The sequence below is a fragment of the Herpailurus yagouaroundi genome, unplaced genomic scaffold (genome assembly GCF_014898765.1).
Source record: "Herpailurus yagouaroundi ecotype Mexico unplaced genomic scaffold, PumYag 210, whole genome shotgun sequence".
Lineage (NCBI taxonomy): Eukaryota > Metazoa > Chordata > Mammalia > Carnivora > Felidae > Herpailurus > Herpailurus yagouaroundi.
Window position 1 is genome coordinate 8,660,041 of NW_024412441.1, and position 19,288 is coordinate 8,679,328.

Sequence of the window (19,288 nt, forward strand, 5' to 3'; positions counted from 1 at the left end):
TTCCTTCCTTCCTTCCTTCCTTCCTTCCTTCCTTCCTTCCTTCCTTCCTTCATTTATTTCAGAGAAAGAGAGGTCATGCTTGCAAGAGGGGAAGGGCAGGGGGAGAGAGAGAGAATATCTGCACATTGCAGAGTCTGGGGCAGGCCTTGATCTACTGACCTTGAGATCATGACCTGAATCCAAATCAAGAGTCAGAACTTAACCAACTGAGCCACCCAAGTGCCCCAAGCTGTGAACTTCTTACAAGGTTCTCAAAAAGCCTCAGAAGAAGAGATTAAGAGATTGAGAGAAAACCTAAAAGACTTGAATGTTACCATAGACCATGATGGACAATCTTTGTGTCTGGAGCTATTGTTTTGTGGGCCACTTGAGAAGTTTGCCAAAACTTCCTTTTTTTTTTTTTTTTTTGCATCTCCTTTGCTCTACTCCAGGAAATATCCATTACACTATCAGCAGAAGTTCCAACATCACTGCTAATCAACTATGCTGACTCCAGCTAGTGGTCCTGCACAATTGTCTGGTATCACACATGACCCTGGTGTATGAGGGGGCACTTACACAGTGGTTGAAAGAGAATGCTGTGCATATTTTAGAATACTCTATGATGTCCTATACCATCACCAAAAATATTCAGACTGTCAACAGGTAATCTGTCAGATTGCCACTGTTAACCTCATTCCACCATCTGAATAAATATGTTTCAGACCCAACATCTTGGGATCTTCTCAGTTGGCTGCTCCAAATAGTTCAAACTCTACCAGTTATCTTTTTATTTTATTCCTAGATGTATCTCTCATTAAATATCTCTCTAACAGATCTCAGTCTGATGAAATACTCACTATGTAACACAGCTAGTCCTTCATGGCCAATAAGAATGTGAGGGGTGCCTGACCCCTGAAAGCTGTATGGACCCACCTCAATCTCACAAGGGCTCTTCCTATTAGTCCACAAGTCAATTCCTTTTTTTTTTTTTTTCAACGTTTATTTATTTTTGGGACAGAGAGAGACAGAGCATGAACGGGGGAGGGGCAGAGAGAGAGGGAGACACAGAATCGGAAACAGGCTCCAGGCTCTGAGCCATCAGCCCAAAGCCTGACTGGGGCTCGAACTTGGGGACCGCGAGATCGTGACCTGGCTGAAGTCGGACGCTTAACCGACTGCGCCACCCAGGCGCCCCCACAAGTCAATTCCTAATAGTGTCTAAGGACAGACTTTGTCTCTAAAGCAGTTGGGAGAACTGACACAATCACTACTGCCCATCTCTTATCCTCTGCTTTGTCTTAACCAAACTTTAGTTACACTTCTCTCCTTCCTACAGGTCCCTGAGCTCTGTATGCCCCAATCATGTGCAAACACTAAAAAGGGAAATCTGCCCCCTTTACCAGCTTCTCCCGGGACTAGACTGACCACAGCAAGACCCTCTGGTCATTCTCCTTACATGTCCAGATTCCTCTAAAAAGATTCTGCTTCTCTCTGCTTTCTTTTTGTTTACCCTATAAAACGAAAGGTTTTTTGTTTCTTTGTTTGTTTGACTGTGAGATGCTTGAAGATTTCTGAGACCAGAGTGTTCTTCCTATGGTAATTGTCTTTCTTCTCAATCATAACACTCCTTTCTAAGTCTGGATTTGTTTTTATTTGGTGGCAGTATTCACTACAACATGATTTGTAATACCAAAACTAAATAGTAACAAACATAAAGATGGGGAGAAAGCTTAAATATCTGCAAAGAAAAAGAATTAAAAATTGTGGTTTATTAATTCATAAAATGTAGTATTCAGTAGATAAAATGAAACAGTTACCTTAATTCTAAAACAACACAGCTTAAGTGTATACGGTTGACAGAGGAAAAGAAAATAGGGAAAAACAGCATAGCATGATGCAATTTATGCAAAACCTGAAAGTCTCCAAAATATTCTGTATTTTTTGTTTATACATATGTAGTAAAGGTATTAATATAGAAATATCCACCAAATTCCTCTGAGGAGAAAGGGAAGACAATGTTTGGGCAGGGAGACAAAGTAGGTATAAATTGGGTTGATAAATCTTTTATTTCTATAAGAATGATATAAAAAAACACCAGCACAATGTTAACATTTCTTAAATCTGGGTGACAGGCACATGGGAATTCATTATGTTACTCTTTTCATGTTTTGTGTATTTCAAGTATTTCATAACAAATCAAACCAACATAGAAACAACTCTAGAACACCAGGGACAGCTGACAAGTAAAAAGTTGTCTCAGAATCAATACTCCCTTAGCAAATGCAAATGCAAGAACTTTACCAGCAATTCCTGCCCTGGGCCTAAAAAAAGAATCCACAGAATTCCTAGTACCTTGTAATCAAGTCTCTGTTGAAGCCTAGGCTAATTTTTCCATCACTTTGAATCGTTTAGTAAAGGTATGAGTTGTTCATGTGTGAGTATTTCCAAATTAACAGCCTCTTCTGTTTTATTGCAAGAAAAATCAAGCACAGATTATTTTTATTCAAATGATGATTTAAGAAAGGAGTATTAGTGGGGTGTCTGGGTGGCTTAGTTGGTTAAGCATCTGATTCCTGATTTTGGCTCAGGTCATGATTTCACAGTACATGAGTTCAAGCCCCAAGTTTGACTCAGCTTTGGACCCAGCACGGACAGTGTGGAGCCGGCTTGGGATTCTCTCTTTCTCTTTGCCCTTCCCTTGCACACATGCATGCTCTCTTTCAAAATAAAGCTTTAAAAAAAAAGGCTTTAAAACAAAAGAAAGGAATATTTGTTTATGCCATTTATTTTGGTCCCTTATTTCAAATAAGGGATTTTGCTAATGGATAATAGAAAATAGTTATAGATTGTTTATTCCGTCTGGTTTTACTGGGCAAAAAAATCCCATGTAGGGTACTGAAGGGCAGCTACATTAAAAAGTTTTGATCATATACCCTTCAAAACAGTATTTTAACCTGCGCAAGGATGACACGCAAATTCGTGAAGCGTTCCGTATTTTTCTGTTTCCAATTCTGTGTCTCCCTCTCTCTCTGCCCCTCCCCCGTTCATGCTCTGTCTCTCTCTGTCCCAAAAATAAATAAACGTTGAAAAAAAAAATTTAAAAGTATGCGCTTTTTCAAATGTCTTTAAATTTGCATTTATATATTATGTATATAATATAAATATAAAATCATGCCCTTAAATAGATGCTAAGAATGTTTTTTTTTTGGAGACGATTAACTCTGTTGTTTCCTGATTTTTGCTTGTATACCTTTTCAGTACATGCAGATGAATTTCAAAGGAATTAAAGTAAATTTAGTCCAATTACTTTGCTTTTAACATTAGCAAAAAAAGGTGGTTTAATTTTTTTTTTAATTTTGTTGGTCATCATGAGTGTAAAGGAGTAGACCTAGCTTTTCCTTGCTAAAGGATCTAACCCAGCAGCCATTATTTTCAAAATTTAATTTATAGAACATATTAGTACTTGTTAGAAACAGAATTGACTAAAATAATAAATAAAGTATTATATATCAGATGTAATTAAATGAAGGAACTAATGGAGGTATGCTTAAAAAATTAAATTTTCCCTGCAAGTGAGACCATTCACAATGTTTTATACATTATTGTAAAAAGGCAATGCTTCCCTCTTCCAAAATATTTATTTTGCAAGTCAAATTCAAGAGGCTGGAACTGTAAAAAAACAACAACAAAAAACAAAAAACAAAACACTTTCCTATGCCCATCACTACATAAGTATATCAACATAGATAAGTTACTTAACTTCTCTAAACCTTCATTTTTCAGTCTTGTGGAATATAAAAGGAAGTACTATGTGTGGAAACATTTTATAAATGTGAGATGCTGGTGTTATCCTACTTAGATCTAAAAATAAATTTATTTTTCTTTATCTGATGGATTATAGGAACTTATTTCCCTGGGAACAATAATTTTAACATGTTCGGTCATGAAACAATAGATGGACACATTATTTTTTGTAATTAATTTTGATAATACTAGTTTTACCTGAAAGATTATGTATGTTCATATAGTATTTGTAGGAGTAAATTGTGTGTAAGTAGGTGTGTGTATGTTTATGTTCTTGGAGGATGGCAGTGTTAGAAAACACTAAAAAATGAAGTAAGACATGTTAAAAAATGTAACAGTTAAAAAGAAAACAAAAAATAAAGTCAACAGGGGCAGCCTGGGTGGCTCAGTTAGTTAAGCATCCAACTTTGGCTCAGGTCATGATCTCCCAGTTTGTGCCCCTCATTGGGCTCTGTGCTGACAACTCAGAGCCTGGAGCCTGCTTCAGATTCTGTGTCTCCCTCTCTCTTTGCCACTCGCCCACTTGTTTTCTCTCCCTCCGTTCCTCCCTTTTCTTTCTCTCTCTCTCTCCCTCTCTCTCAAAAATAAATAAACATCTAGGGGTGCCTGGGTGGCGCAGTCAGTTAAGCGTCGGACTTCAGCCAGGTCACGATCTCGCGGTCCCTGAGTTCGAGCCCCGCTCGGGCTCTGGGCTGATGGCTCAGAGCCTGGAGCCTGTTTCCGATTCTGTGTCTCCCTCTCTCTCTGCCCCTTCCCTGTTCATGCTCTGTCTCTCTCTGTCCCAAAAATAAATAAACGTTGAAAAAAAAATTAAAAAAAAATTATAAAAAAAAAATAATAATAAATAAATAAATAAATAAATAAATAAACATCTAAAAAAAGCTAACAGAATAAAAGTTTGAACTATGGAAATTTATCAAGATTTTATTTTTCTCAGGAATCCTGGTTAACAAACAAAAAGATAAGAATCAGGGAACAGTAAGAATAAATCAACAAAAATGAAATTTGCTAGGGAGAAAGATATCTGTTAAAAAGCTTTCATTTAGATCCCTAGAGCATGTACTATTGTACTATTATTGTTCATCTGCTTCTCAGCCTTAGAAAACTTAGGAAGTACAAACTAAAGAGTCTTACAATGATGAATACAGCTTGAGCAACAAAAAGAAAAAACTAGAAATTGATGGCGAAGACAAAAATTATCAATTTGAAAATAAAATGTAAACATTTTAAAACTTAAAAAAAAAAAGTCTGAGGCCAGATACTATATAATTCAGTCATTGAAAGACATCAAAAACAATAACATGTGAATTTAATTGTGATGATCTCAGATTATCAAGCAAATAAAAAAAATATATTTACTGTTCTCAATTTTCAAAGCAATTTTTAGAGAGATTTCAATGCAAGCTCTAGTAGAAAACCAACATAATATGTCTTGTAACAGCACCAATTTGGATATAATTGGTATTCTCCACCTAATGCTCTTCCAAATACCTTGTGCTGTGGTGTTGGAGGATGGGTGGGCAGAGGAGGGGAGGTGAGATCAGGGAGAAGACGGTCTACAGATAGACAGGATGTGGATTGCCCTGTATCCAATATTTTCTAGGCTTTATATGCCCACATAAGGCCAAAGGTTGGAAACAAGTTTTAAGATTTCCAACAGATTCTACTCTCCTTCAAGTCTCAGGCAGCCAGAAAACTCACTATCATTCCTTCTACAGTTAACTCTGTTAAACTTTTTTGACCCACTGCCAGATAGCTCCCAAATGTAGGTAGGGCTGCCATTTAAATAGCTCCACCAAAAGCCTGGACTGGAAACGCTCAGCCAGCAGCTTATAGAAGTTTCACCGGTGCATTTCCCTACTTTTGCAATAATAAAACTCTGTGTTTAAGTTTTGTACTTCATGAACTCTACTTGTCATGTATTTTTGTGCCCCCCAGCCCAACTCTCATTTTACTTCAGCTGTGTTGAGTCACTCCTATGCTGGGAGAGAGCATTGCACTTTAAAAACCTGCCAAACCCATCCAATTTTTTTTTTTTTTTTTTTTTTTTTTTTTTTGCCTCTGCGTTTTCCCAAAACCATTAGGTATTGCTCAAATTCATGCAAGGCAATCCAGAAGTTCATGAGATTTAACCCATTGGGTATATGGAAGGGTACAGGGGAGTGGGGGGTTGGGAGGCACTCCTCCCCGGCAAAGCTCATAATGTAAACCCTTGTCCTGCTCCCCAGTGGAACTGAACCCCAGTTGTCCATATAAGTAACTAGCTCTGTAATGACAGTTTATTTTCTCTTATTTCTTCTTTGTTTTAGCCTCCAATTTTCTCACTCTTGCTGCCAGGTACCAGCTGCTTAAATAAACTACTTGCTCCCAAGTCTTTGTTTCATGCTCTGACTTGGCAGAGAGTCAAACTAAGACACTGTAATAGCAGAGTTTTACTGTATGTTTTTGGTACTAGAAGGTCTAGCACTAATTACTTACAAATACTCCTTCTGATTACATATTAATTTTACATTACAAAAAGCAAAACAAAACAGGAGGGTGGTTACAGAGAGATTGGCCGGAACCTTAAGATAGTTAAGAGAGATTTCAATAAGGCTTAATATGTCCTGCATGTTCTGGGGCTCACCGCTTTTCTGATCTTATTGTTTATATTTATCTTCTTTGTTTATTGTATCCTATATTATCTGTCCACTTTCTTCGTTAGAGCTTTTCCATTTGTTCTTTTTTCAGAAACCTTATTGCTCCATCATTCAAATATCTGCTTTTCTGACATTCCTCAGAGAAGCATAACTTGACAAGCCTATCTAAATAGCGAAACACTTTATTTATTTTTATCTCCTTGCTCTACTTAATTTTCCTTCATCTCCCTCAGCATTACTGACATTTTGTAATACATTTTTCTAAGTTTATTACACAACCCTTCCCTATACTATATGTCTTCTGGGAGAACATTAATACCTCTCTGAAGAAGATAACAGCATCCCAAATCTACAACTTTTGGTACACAATATCTGGTAGTCAATAAGAAAGTACCAGGTGAATTTCTCAGGATATATATAGTCAAGAGACATAAACTACACAACAAAATGTATGTTTTAATAATTAAAGAATTAAGAACTACAACAGGAGATCAGTATAATGTGAGATTAGCTATTGAGTTATAAAGAGAACTCTGAAGAATACAAGAAGAGTAGATATTGCAAGCAACCATGAGCCCTTAGGACTAAGAGAGCAAGAAGCAAATCTGAGAGAGGGGTCCTGCCTCCAATGTTTGGCATCCAGACCTCAATGGAGAGAAAGAGACACAGAGAGAGAGAGAGAGAGAGAGAGACAGAGAAGGAAGGAGGGGGCGGGGGAGGGAGGGAGAGACAGAAAGGTTAAAGCCAATAAAAAGGCAAGGGAAGTTCTGTGGAGGATCTATGCTTATTGAATTTTCTGGTACTCCACCTTTGGGGATGGTGGGAGATGCCATATATGGGGAGTTGTTGTGCTATGGAAATCACCCTCTAAATTTCAAGGGAAAACTGTCTAAAAGGAAGCAGTACAAAGAAAACTCCACTTTCACTGTGGTGGTGCATTAAGTGGCTATGATCTAGCATGCTGGGGGAAGCTGCCATGGGGAGCTAATGCACACTGCCACAGACAGGAAGTTAAGAGAGAGCATAACAAACAGGAAGCAAGAAGAAGAGGTCCTCTTTCTTCAGGTCCATTGAATATTCTTTGATGACAATGGTTAATTTTATTTCCATTGACAGGAGAGAAATATTCCAGTATTACAAGCCCAACAATTAAGAGGGAATTTGGAACCTAGAGGCAATATATTTGTTAAATAAGCACCCTTTGGCGGCTTATCTTCATACACCCACTTCTGCTACAACTGAATTTCTGAGAAACAACAAAACCATGGTAGTTCTATCAGCAAGATACATTTACCTTTTGTACAAGTGAAAAAGTTATCAAACTTTTCCCAAATGCACAATCCCAACAGTCACTGTATTTACAACTTTAGTCACAGAACCCCTGAATATTTTGAACATTAACTGATAAAGCTGTCAAAAACCTTATATTGGATTATAATGTAAATAAGACAAAAAAGAAAATGGCATATACAAATAAGCACACACATATTAATCGAGAAAGAATGCAAAACTATTACAGTGTTCACTTGTTTAGTTAGAACATTATAGTTGATATTTAAAGATTCCTTCCTCTACTATCTTTTCCTTATTTCCCCCAACCCTAGCCAGGACCTTAGTTGGCTGAGTTTCTTTACTTGGTTGAATGACTCAAAACTTTACTCCCAAAGGTTATATCTTCTTAAATTGCTATGTCTTCTTCTTTCAGTTGCTGTGGTTTTCCTTTAACCTTTATTATTGGGCATTTGAGTACTAACAGCGATCCTAGAAAATCCTCTGGATTGCAAAAATTGTTCTTGTCACCATTATATAGCAGCATCCTTATTTTTCCTCTGTAATTAGGAATGATCTCTTCAGCCAGAAGAGGAAGCTTCTGTGCTGCCTGTTATTTCAGTGGCACAAGGATCCAAAATGGTTAGGTATCAGTCTGATTTTCTAATATACAACCACTGCTGTGTTCAGTAAATATGTATTCCCTCCTTGGGAACCAGCAAAGATTTCTGATACAGGAAATAAACAATTCTGATAGTAGTTACTGGATATGATAGTGAGAAGAGCCACTCCCGCTTCATGATTACCAGGCCTCTGTACCCTGAGTACTGGAAAAGAGCATCATATAACAGTATCTGATTCATAGCCTATAATGCATCCTATTAGAACCCTATTTTCTCAGGGTATTTTCTACCAATTGATGCTACAAAGCAGACACGAGTAAGCTGTTTACCACCTTCCAATTAGTTCAACTGCTTTCAAGTGATGTGGCATGTTTTAGGGTCATTTAATTCCACTGATTTTAGCACATTGCTATAATTCATTTGGTAAAGTAAGTTCCTTGGTCAGAAGCAATGCTTTGTGGAATTCCATGATGTGTTTGCAAAGCATTCTCTGAGGTTTTGGATGGTAGTGTTGTCAGAACATTACAAGAAGGAACGAAAACCTAGATCTAGAATATGTATCAATTCCAGGAAGGAAGAAGAGCTTCTTAATTCATGATTAAATAAATGTAAATAAGTTGCCACAGGTGACTGGCTTTTATATCCAGGCAATGATGACAAATTTAGAGCGCAATATTCATTTCAACTGTTGAAAAATAAGGTATTCAGCAGGATGATTACTCAGGTCATTCTTGGTGAAAGAAATCACATCGTTGTTAAGCTTATGCATAGCCCCTATTCCTGTCCACATGGCTCTTTGTTCATAGGTTCATTGTTCAAACACTAGGAAGACCGTGGAAAGAGTATGACTGACATCCACAGAGTGTGCCATTTTGTCCAACTGATTATGAAGAGCCTACCCTCCAGGAGACACTCTTTATTGGACTTTAATGTGATATGCAAATTTATTCACAATTTGTGCCCATTCTGAAAGGATCATCCAGTCCTCTTCTTAATACTTCTTTATTACTAATTTTCTATTCTGTTCTTTTCAAATCTTTGACCATTCAGCCAAACAGTTGTCAACTTCTTATGAATGCATAGATTCATGCTTCTGGCTATCTCTTATTCAGACAAAGTAGACAACCAAATGTAAATGTAAATTGTTTTTGGTAATCCTTGAAAAATGTTATGGGTGAAAAGTTATTATTTATTCCAGTAAAGGTTTTACATTTGTAAGAACAGCTGCAATTGGAGTCACTATCTGATTAAGTTTCTAATAATGTACAGTTATTCTGAGACCTATCCAATCCCTGCAAAGGCCAAACTGGTGAGTTGGACAAATGTTAAGATAGGCATCTGCCCCAGGTGATATTACTACGGATTTTCGAGCAAAGGAAAGCTAGTTAACTGAGAAAACAAGGCATTTCTAGTGGTAAGAGAGGACCAAAGTGATTTGAGGGTTCAAGATTGTTTCATGTTTTCAGGATCCCTCTCATTCAGAATTAATGTGCTAACCTTCACACACAAACTCTGAAGACTGAATTCAACTGACAATGTAACTCAGCAACCAGTACAACTGGATTTTGCATTTGTTTCTTCAGCAATATTAGCCTCATGGGTGGAAGAAATAAGAGATTAATTTAGGACTGTCATGGAAGTTCTCTTGTTATCAGTTTCTGAAATTGAGATTAAAGGATCTTGTCATTTTCTTTCTGTAAGTGATCCTATGCACTAAGTGTTCAGTTGATGCCTGCCCTGCACACCATAGTCCTGGCAGTCATTGCTACTACCACAAAAGTCAAGTCTGGCATCCAACTGGGCTTCCAAGAAACTTGCTTCATGGGCATTCCATTATAACTATAGTTTATAGTTTTATTATTTGTTTTTTGTTTTTTGTTTTTTTTTTTGTAATTTTTTTTAACGTTTATTCATTTTTGAGAGACAGAACAGAGCATGAGCCGGGGAGGGGCAGAGAGAGAGAGGGAGACACAGAATCCGAAGCAAGCTCCAGGCTCCGAGCTGTCAGCACAGAGCCCAATGCGGGGCTCGAACCCACAGAGGGTGAGATCATGACCTGAGCTGAAGTCGGACGCTCAACCGACTGAGCCACCCAGGCACCACTATAGTTTTATTATTTGTAATGTCACTTTATGTCATTTGTTACCAACAACACATTTCAAGGATTTCAAAACTAAAAGCCAAAGTCAAGATCAAATCAATCCTCAGATCCCATCTTCCCAGTACCAAGTCTGGGGCCAATCAGGGGCCACAAACCAGAGAGCTATTTGAATGTGGAAATATTTTTTATCAAGAATTATTAACAATAACAGGAAATTATAGTAATGGAGTGTTAGCTGCAAGATGTGAAGATAATTCTAAAGGAAACAGGGATATCTGATATAAAAAGAAGTCATTACTCTTAGGGTTAAAGCAGAGTGAACATTTAAGGAACAAATCTGAAAGAATACTCTCCCTTTAGAGCTTCTGAGAGATGGTGTAGCTATTATCCACTAGATAGTAAAGACATCCTTTGAGTTGTAGCACTGGTAGAAATCTCTAGGAATCCCTCTGCTGGGGCTTGGGGAAACCAACCACATAAAGGTACTGTGCTATGGAAGTGGTTGGCAATCTACCCTCTGGGGTGCCAGACAATGCTGTCAGTAGGGAGCTGCTGTACCTAGAATCCACTGACAACTATTGGGGTGTTGAAGGGAACTGTCCACAGGAAAGTGGCAAGCATAAAACTCACTGAATTAGTGCCAGTACCTTGAGAAGATTCCCTTTGGGATTTGGGGGGATGCTTCCCATGGGGAGGTGACATGCACTGATGACTGCTACTTGATGCTGGAGACTATCAAGACAGTACACAGAGGAACCAGAAGTTCCCCTTCCCTTTCCCTTATTCCTCTGGTGCTGTCTACTAACAAAGCTTAAAATTATGCCACCCAACAAAGAAGAAATTTCTCAGTATCACAACCAGAACAATGAAGGCTATATTTGGAGCTGACAAGCAGTATACTGATAACTGACATATGAGGCATTTTAAGAAACAGGACCAAATACCACAAAGGTAAGAGAAAAAAAGCAGAATAAACTAGCCAATAGTGATACAGATGATTTGGCATTATCAGAACAGTTTTATGATTATTATTTTCCAAAAAAAAAAGGAAAACATTGATAATGTTAAGTTCTGAAATCTATAAGAAATCAAATGCTTATTCCAGAAATAAAAATAATAAAAACTCTCACTAAAACATAAAAACACAAAATTTAAGAATACAGCAGATGGAATTAATAACTATTATTATTTTTTAATGTATATTTGTTTTGAGAAAGAGAGAGAGAGAATGGGAGCTGAGGACAGGCAGAGAGAGAGGGAAAGAAAGAATCCCAAGTAGGCTCTGCATTGTGAGCATGGAGCCCAACAGGAAGGTTGATCTACAGTGGATCATGACCTGAGTTGAAATCAAAAGTTGGCTGCTTAACCAACTGAGCAACCCAGATGCCCCAATAACTATTATTAAAAAGTACACAATTAGGAAACTTGATCATGGTCAGTAGTAAATATCTAAGTGAAATACAGAGAAGGAAAAAAAGGAATAGAAAAGCCAGTAAAGCCTTTATGACATGACATGGTGAAAAAAATTAACACATACTTAATAGAAGTCTCCAAGGGAGAGGAAACGGAGCTGGAGAGAGGGAAAAAACAAAAACAAGCAAACAAACAAAAAAAACCTGAAGAAATACTAACTCTGCTTAACTTACCTGGAATGGTTGATCCTAGCTTAAAATTATCTCTCTTGGATTCTGCAATCAGTCCTTTCATACAAGATCAAAATGTGTCCACTTTCCTCACCACATCAATTGAATAGAGTATGTATAATTTTAGAATGTGATGGACAGAATTTGAATAGGTAGGAATTTAGAAGAGTTCAATGACTGGAAAGTTGTTCTCTGAGGTTTAGGGGCCATTAAGACAATTTAATAGAGTTTCATTGTAATTATATACTAAAGGAATTATTTTTGTGGTCTGTGTTTGCTTTTCTATTGTGTGGAGTGACCACCAGTATAAAAGCTTCTCTATAAATTAGGCGAGTGAACAATGAATTTTGCAGTGTCTATTCCCAGCGGTTTGAATGATAACTAATGAGTTCCTAATTACTTGGGAGAAATTAGGATACTATTGAGCATATAAAGCTTATGAGGATGGGATTAGATGCTAATATTTGTCTTTAGACCAAGTAAAGTTAGGGGGTAAAAACCCTAAAGGCACCAGCACCACATATAATTTGTTTCTGAACAAATATATTTCCTGTTCCTTTTCTTAAGGATTTCATTTTAGATAAAGCTTTTAACATAGCAAAAAGTACAATTCTTGGATCTTTCTTTGAATTCAAGTAAATGCTGATTCACAGATAGTACATAGAAACATCATTTATTTGTGGTTTAAGCAAGGAATAAATTATAAAATTGCCTACTTATCTCAGGAGAGTTAGTTTTCTTTGATTTAGTGTCTCAAATCATTGTGAATAGAATGTACCAAAATGTGACTCAAAGACATTGAAATTGTTTACAAATGACTTGAGACATAATTTCAACTTTTCTGATTGTTGTCTACTAAGTATGTGGAAGGAAGAAATTGCTACTGAATACTTGAAATCCAACTCTTGTTTATTTCTTGCTCAGCAATGGAGAGTTGTGCTTCTAAGACACAGTATCTCTGAACAAAGACCATTGCTGATCTTACATATGTGTTTTTGGGAAACATGCGTATCAAAAACTGATAGGCTGGTAAAAACAGGAGTGTTTAGAAATCGGGTGACTTTTGGCCTCTGTTAAAGAATTGTTACTGCCACCAACTGGTTGACTTTCAGAGGGTGGGATGATCTCTGTGGGACAGTGGAGGTTCTCATTGGTTGATTGGGAGGGTTTTAAAATCAGTTTTAGAAGTTTCTTTTCATTAAAGCCAAATAATAATAAATATTTCTATAAAAGGATAGAAACTTTTTATTTTAAATATAACAAAAAAGAATGCCTTTGAAATAATTAAAAAGTCATCTCCATTATCTGATATACTAAATGATAGAAGTAACAGAGGAAAGGAGATTGCAGGTTAGTTTACAGATAGGGAGATAGTAAACAAATCTGTGTGAGAGCACAGTCAATAGTCAAGTTTCTTAGATTTCTGATAATTTACACTTGCTATGAATTAACTACAATAACTTTAAATTAATTTAAAGAAAGCACATTTACATAGAATGAAAAAAGAATGAATAAAGCTTTTTACAGAGAATGAAAAAAAGCTATACACATAGTGTATTTTTATCATTTACACGGTAATGAACAGCCCATCATCATATTTTGCCGCTTCCATTGGGATATGCCACATTACCTTATTGATACCTCTCAAGTCCAAATGTACACAAGAAGCCAAAGCCACGATTAGAAATTTAGTTTCTCTGTATGAAGAGATGACTTAACAAACGTTTGTGCAATGTTTTACCAAGAGGCTGAACTTGGTTTTCCTGTAGAGACCCCCTATTTCAATCTAATTAACGTTAATATAGAAAGGTATCTCCCATCTAATTATATTCAAAACTTAATGGTTGTGCTAAAGAATTAAAGAATGTTTTTGTGTTAGAGATGGAGAGAGGGAATAGAACTAAATTTTATTGAAGCCCCTGGTATTTTTCCAGGTGCTGTTTGATGTAATGAGCTTGTTTACTCATGTTATCTATTTAATTTTCACAGTAGCTGCCCTGTTTTGTTATGAAAAACATCACATAAATAAGTAATCATTATTATTAGACTTTTTATTGATGAACAATCTGTAACTCAGAGATATGATAAATTTCTGTAGTCAAAAAATAGATTGTGGGAGCTGGGACTGAAATCCAGCCAAACATCTAAGCCCTTGAGAGCTCTATGATAAAATAAAATTAACACTCATGTCTTCTATCCCATTGCATTGCAAAGTAGTGTTATTCTTGGTGAATAATTCTGTGTGTGAGTATCAAGAATGTTTAGCTATGTGGCTTTTAATTTCTGTTACCCTGTATATGATTTTGTGGGAAAAAAATGAACGGGCCAAGTAGGTTATATTGACTGTGACTCAGTTACCCTCTCGGGCAAACATTATTTACTGAGTTGCCCCTTGTCCTGCAAATTGAGTCATATACCATGCACACTAAAGTGCTTGCCCTGGAGGAACTCAAGTAGGGCAGCTCTAATAGTCTATTTTGTTCTTTTAAAGTGTTGGCATTCAGCTTACTGGAAGGTACATGATAGAACAATGCTTCCCCCTTTTCAGTAAATGATGCCACATTTGTTGTTTTCCAATTTTCTAGTTCTCTGTAGTGCTCCATGACTTTCCAGCTGCAATTGTGACTGTGCTCGGAAGTTCATTAGTCAATTCCCTCAACACCCAGGGACCCATTTTACTTGGTCCTGCTGGTTTATGTATGTTCACATTTTTAAAAAAGTATTCCCCGGTGAGTTTTAGTCAGTAGTTATTTTTTCATTTCTTTCCAATTCTGCTAACTTCATTTTCTTTGCCAGCATTGCTTCTTAGGTTGTTATACTGTCTCCAGTTCTTATCTTCTTGTTTCCTATGAATCATGGGCTTTAAAAAATTAGCTAATTTTTTCATTTCTTCAGACAAACTGCTCATTTATCTATTTTTTTTTTCTTTTTGCTACTGGATTTTTTTTTCTGGCATTACTTTAAATTCTATTATTATAAGTACCCCTTTGCCCTTATCCCAGATTCTGCTTTGTTTATTCCCCCTATCTTTATTGTTTTACTATTGTTTTACTACTTAAACACATTGGAGTTTACCCTTTTGCTTATTAACATATGGATACTTCAGCTCAAAACTTTTATACTTAAATTCTCTATTAAGTTGCTTGATATGGGGCACCTGGGTGGCTCTGTTAAGCCACCGACTTAAGCCACCGAAGTCGTTTAAGCCGCCGACTTCAGCTCAGGTCATGATCTCACGGTCTGTGAGTTTGAGCCCCACATCAGGCTCCGTGCTGACAGCTCAGAGCCTGGAGTCTGCTTTACAGTCTGTGTCTCCCTCTCTCCATTATGTGTCTCCCTCTCTCTCTGCCCCTCCCCCACTCTTACTCTGTGTCTCTCCTTTTCAAAAATAAACAAACATAAAAAAAAAATTGCTGGATAGAATAACATCCATAGTAGAAAAAAGACCAATGTGGTATATGGTATACATACACATACACACACACACACACACCCCTAAGTAATTAACACGGCGGGGCGCCGCGGGCGGTGGAGGGGGGGAGGGTTGTATAAATCGTGAAAGAACTTTGTGTTACCTGCTATAAGTCTAAGATTCAAATGACTACTGTTCATGAAAAATGGCCCCTACATATAAACTATGTTTTGTCTTTTGTATTAGGATTCTTTCACATATAACTTGTTTTGTTTGAGGCAAATTATGCTCAGAAACTAAGAATGTCTTTGCCAATAATTTAATATAGGTTCACTACAGGAATTATAACCTATAATAATATTTCCCAAGCCAATTACATATTTTAATAAGCTAATAAAAATAACATACTCCAAACCAGTAAGAGATTAATTACATTCTTGTTCAAGGCGAAGGATAGATGGAAGAAACAAAGTCAAAATTTAGTTGTACCTTTCAACAAGTTGGTTCTCCGAAGAGTCGGCTTTGCCAACCAAGTGCTGCGAGAGCCAGAGCAAAGGACCCTTGTTGCTGGAGCAGGTTGCTAGGGAAATGAAGCTGCCAGTTCTGGTGGGCAGGATGATTTCCTTCAAGGGGCCGCTGCACAATTTTCACCACTACTGGAAAAAAGTTGCCTTGCTGTAGCAGAAACAAATGGCCCACAGTTGTTGGAAAGCTATTTAGATCAGCAAAGGGTAGTCTTGCCCAGACTGAACACTTGGTAAGTCCTCGCAAATTCTTGATATTTAAAGTTTAAATATCAATGTTGTCATAGCTCCTCTTCCATATGTTCTTACTGATACGTTCTTAGCAGCACCTGTTAACAGTTGAGCTACTGAGTACTTCTTGACAATTAACAGATGTTGATAACAACATCCCAACACACCTTCCTCAATGTAAAAAAATTCACCCTTAGATGAAAACAACTTCACCTGAGTCGTAAAAAGTGGATTTGAAACCATACCAAACCAATATACAACACCTATTTAGCAAGAAGAGCAAAGCTACTAGCAGTGAAAGATAAGCATGACTCCTTTGGAGCTGTTTCTGACCTCATAGACTGGCAATTACTCTTCCATTTAAAAAATTATTTTTGGGAACCAGCCAAGTTAATTCCAGTGTGATTCACACAAGTATTGGCATTCCTTTCAGGTTCCAGAGAAGTTTACAGCTGCCTTTATAACTTTATAATGTCAAATGTTTTCCCACAATCTATACTTAGCTTCTAAAGTGTATTTTTTTTTTAATCTACCTAAAGATGCTCTAGAATTTGCATTTGAAAATATAGAATGATATTTTTCCTGGGTTTCTTTTTATGTATTTTGTCAGTTTTGATGAGTCAGAAGTCTTTGCTAAGACACTGAAAACAGCAGAATGAGACCTCACGATAGAAGAAGCTACACACATAAGCATACACTGGGGGGAAGGAGGGTGGTGCCTGGATGGCTCAGTTGGTTGAGCATCCGACTTCAGCTCAGGTCATGATCTCACAGTTTGTGAGTTTGAGCCCAGCGTCCAGCTCTGTGCTGACAGCTCAGAGCCAGGAGCCTGCTTCAGATTCTGTGTCTCCCTCTCTCTCTGCCCCTCCTCTGCTTGCACTCTGTCTCTCTCCCTCTCAAAAATAAATATCCATTAAAAAATTAAAGAAAAAGTAATACACTCAGGGGGCACTTGGGTGGCTCAGTCGGTTAAGCATCCAACTTCAGCTCAGGTCATGATCTCATGGTTGTGAGTTTGAGCCCCACGTTGGGTTCTGTGCTGACAGCTCAGAGCCTGGAGCCTGATTCTGTGTCTCCCTCTCTGCCCCTCCCCACCACACTTGTGCTCTCTCTTTGTCTCTCTCAAAAATAAACATTACAAAAAATTAAAAAAAAATAATACACTCAGGATATTGAGGTAAAGCACTGTTGGCAGAGAACATTTCAACATAGAATACTGACTCTCACTTGTTTAGAGCTTACAGTATAGTCTACGGGGCTCACTATAACTAATTAAGAATGTAAGACTGCAATCAAAACACGGGGAAATTCTTTGTTGGTATTGTCTTTTACTGGCATGTGCATGTGTATACATTTAAGCATATATACTCTCTCTTCATCTCTCATATGTCTATATTGATATCCCTATACATATATGTATATATATATACATGCAGGACATTTGATGAATGTATTTAAATACTATTTTGGAACTACTTTAGAGACAAATAGAATTTTATGTGATTTGAAAATATGGAAAGTTTAAAAATATGGTATGTGTGTATATTTTTGTTCATAAATTCAATTAACATTTATTAGGTGCCGAACCTATACCATTTGAATCACATATATTATCTCTCTTAATAATTATGATTATACTGAGTATGTGATCATATCATCAGAGCATATTATCAAATGAAATGGAATAAAACAGAACATTCCTTGTGTGAGTTACTCTCAGGAAAAGTGAAAGACAACTAGGTATGCAGTTTGAAAAAAAGAAAAGAAAAAAAGCATCAGTTCTTGAAGTCCAAAATAACAAACGTGAGTTCCCCAAATAAGAAAGAAAATAGGAAAACATTATCAAACATATAATAGAAGGGATGTCTGGATGGCTCAGTCGGTTAAGCACCTGACTCTTGTTCTTAGCTCAGGATGTGATCTCACAGTTCCTGGGTTCCACCCCCACGTTGGGCTCTTCCCTGATGGTGTGGAGTCTGCTTGGGATTCTGTCTCTTCCTCTCCCTCTGCCCCTCCCCTGCTCATGCTCTCTCTCTCTCTCACTCTCTAAATAAATAAGTAAACAAACAAAACAAACAAAAACAGATAGAATATTGCAGAGTTAAAGTTCAATTGACATGCCCACCATATGCCCAGACAGTAATGTAAAAGCCATACCTAGATATAGTATTTTGGGAATCAAACTTCTAGAGTATAAAATTTAAAAAAAAAAAAAAAAGTTCTGTCAATAAATAATCAAACAAAACAAATAAAATAAATAAAACAAAAATGCAATCTACAAATCAAAAATAATTAGTCCAGCATCAAACATATCACCAGCAACACTTGATGCTGAAATCAAGAGTAATCCCTTTAAAGTACTATAGGAAATTGATATTCAAATCTATACTCAAAATTTTCATTCAGATATGAAGGTATACTAAATACATTTGAAGATATGCAAAAAACACTGAATGTCTCACAAGTTTTTTTTTTAATTAATGTTTATTTATTTTTGAGAGAGAGAGAGAGAGAGAGAGAGAAGCGGAGCAATAGTGGGGAAGGGGCACAGAGGAAGACACAGAATCCAAAGCAGGCTCTAAGCCCTGAGCTGTCAGCACAGAGCCCGATGTGGGACTTGAACTCATGGACCGTGAGATCATTACCTCAGCCAAAGTCAGACACTTAACTGACTGAACCACCCAGGTGCCCCAGAACAATGGAGATTCTTATACATTACTAGTAGAATTATAAATTGGTACAGGACTTTGCATAACAGTTTGGTCATATCTATTAAACAGGCTAAAAATATAAGTAATTTATGATATCCATGTGCAACCAAAGGACACATACAAGAATGTTCATAACAATTTTATTCATGACAGGCAAACACTGGAAAGAGCCTAAATGTTCAATGACGGAATGGCTATATTCCTCAATTTTCAAACAATGGAATTGTAGTCAGGTATAAAAACAAACTGTAGCTACATGTAACAACACAGATTCATCTCACAACCATAATAATGAGAAAAAGAAGCTAGAAACATATGTGTGTGTGTGTGTGTGTGTGTGTACATATAT

At 37.0% G+C, this 19,288-nt stretch overlaps 1 long non-coding RNA gene across 4 annotated transcripts in view; it reads right to left on the reverse strand.

Moving 5' to 3' along the window:
* Positions 1 to 16,419, reverse strand: part of LOC121016296 (uncharacterized) — an 887,083-nt gene extending 870,664 nt beyond the window's left edge. For all 4 annotated transcript variants that reach the window (XR_005784209.1, XR_005784210.1, XR_005784211.1 and 1 more), the window contains exon 1: positions 15,963 to 16,419. This is a non-coding gene — a long non-coding RNA (uncharacterized LOC121016296). The remainder of the gene's footprint in view (positions 1 to 15,962) is intronic.
* Positions 16,420 to 19,288: the final 2,869 nt, after the last annotated feature.